We start from the raw sequence: 2494 nt of genomic DNA, 5'->3' as shown, positions 1-2494 counted from the left end.
CTTTTAGGGTAAGCAAAATTATAAAGTATTAAAGAAGTAATTAGCAAAAGAAAAAGTCAGAAGTTTGAGGAAAAGAAAATCTAAACCTAATTTATACCAACTAGATCTCTCCTTTACTTTTCCATCCTTGCAAATTAACCTTCCTTTCATGCCAAGGCAAAGATTTGACCACCTCTGAGTTAGTGAAAAGTTGTCTACATTAGCCACATAACCATCCAGGAGCTGGATGGTAATAGTGTGGATAACTTCATGTCAGCATTATAATTTTTTTAAAAGGTTAGTTAGGCTGGAACCCTCCTGGAAACTGTTTTGGACAAACGTCCATCTTCTGATTAATGTTGCTTCTGATGAAAGCAACCTCCTTCATCCAGTTGTACATTGACTAGTTCATCTTGTAGTCCATGGTACTCAATAGATCTTTCTCTCAAATAAGTATCCAGAAGCATATAGTGTAATCTTCTTGCTTTGAATACTGATTGGATGAGAATATTAAATGTGTTCTTAACACAGTCCTTCTCAGGCCTTTAGCAATCTAGTAAATGTTTTACATTTGGAGAAGGTTCACAGTGGGAGAACAAACTATTATGTAGTAATAATGATTCCTTTATCATTATTACTACATAATGATTGTTTTTCTTATTTACATACTCCCTTAGACACCAGGGTGATATACAAAGTACTTTAAGTAAAAGCAAGAGCACCAGATTGAAATATTAAAATAGTATTCATTTAAAATGGTCACATCAGTTTTAAAGACACAATTAAAGAGACTACAAATCAATCTTAGTTCTAAAGGGACAGCATCTACAAGCCATGAGAAAACCAGCCAGACAATTGCTTCTCCTGCAGATCTTGGAAATTGGGCAGGTTTGTAATGAGAAGGGTGGTTACTTCCTCAGAGAGATTGACCTTAAGATTTAAAGGTCAAGAACTTTCTGAATTGGATCTAAAAATTAATTGACCACCTGTGCAGATTTTTCAACACTGGAAGGGCCATGTTACTTCTTCAATAGCATCTCTTCAATAGCAAACACCAATTAGTTTTGCTTCAATAGCATACATCAATAAATGTTGCAACATTTTGCTCCAACCAAACCCTCTTCAAGGGTAGCTCTTCTCAGGACACAACGGCTAATCACAGTATAGTTGCTAGAAAAGAGTAACTCAGAAGCAATCCCAACTGATGCACTGAATGTAAGTATACAAACACACAAGTTTGCTGATAGCCAGCCCTTTACCCACCCCCAGTAAGGTTCAAAGGTATGAATCACTTCTACCAAATAGAGAACAATCAAGCTCAGATCTAGGAGTCCTATTTAAAGGTGCTCAGCTTACACTTCGGGACTTTAAAAAGAAAAAGCAACCTTATCTTTTGAGCCATAATGCCTCCCTTGAGAATCTTAATGCAGAACATCTAGAAGGAAAGTGATCTAGCAAAAACAGGCTTTCAACCCAGATAGCAGATTCTATAAATAATCCACATCAGATCTAGCCTCATTAGGGCACAGAGGGACAAATAGGAAAGAATAACACTGCCTCCTGTTCATTCCTTGAGTTCCTTTGTGGAATCAACAGCACTCAAAGCACAAAATAATCAAGGCTGACTGCAGTCTTCATCAATTCAATGCACACAGAAGGGGTCCTCACCAAGATGGTGGCTGCCTCCCCTGCAGACAAAAGAAATGCACTGATATTTATACATTACAGAAAAGGAAATGATGTAAGCATACATATTCATATGATGATGCAGGCAAACATACACATTCATAAGCAGAAGATCTCACGTTACTTTCTTTCCTACTCTGAAGAAAGCCATTGTCTTAGTGGGAAGAAGAGAGAGAGCAAACTTCTTGAATATACTGTAGAGATTCATGAGTTGCTATGAAAATGTCCTCATAAAAGTTAGCAAAAGCTGCAGAAGCTGGTGGGAGATAGCTTCCAAGGTTGTGTCACATACCTTTATGTTTCAATAGTAAGAAAGTGCTCTTACTATTCCATCACTGGTGGTTTGGGTTACAGTATAAGGTCATTCATCTGGATTCCCTGGGGATATTCTGACTATCTCTCCCAGAGATATCCCTTAGGCGGCGCTCTACCGGCGCCCTGAATGGATCTTCCGTCCCTGCAGAGACGTAACACTAAGACCTGGAGCGACACTAGAAACGTCGTCAGTGATCCCGGTCTCTAAGAGACCAGTGCAACACGTCCGGTTCCGAATTGCACGTGAGAAGGACCCAGTCTTGATTGCACAGAAAGATGACTCAGCATTTCTCAACAAACTTGAAGAAGAAAAGCCGCCTGCATTCTTACTCATTCTTACTTCTTACTCAGAAGCAAGCCCCACAGTACGGCACAGGTTGTGTCTTTGTTTGCCTGGTGAGACCCGCACATGGCGGCACTTTAATCGGCACCAGAGGTGGATGCAATACCTATTTTTCTTTACATCCGCTTGAAGACCGGAAACAACGGGCTCTTATCCAGACCCCACCCCCAG

The sequence above is a fragment of the Candoia aspera genome, chromosome 2 (assembly GCF_035149785.1).
Source record: "Candoia aspera isolate rCanAsp1 chromosome 2, rCanAsp1.hap2, whole genome shotgun sequence".
Classification (NCBI taxonomy): domain Eukaryota; kingdom Metazoa; phylum Chordata; class Lepidosauria; order Squamata; family Boidae; genus Candoia; species Candoia aspera.
This window is presented reverse-complemented; position numbering follows the sequence as displayed.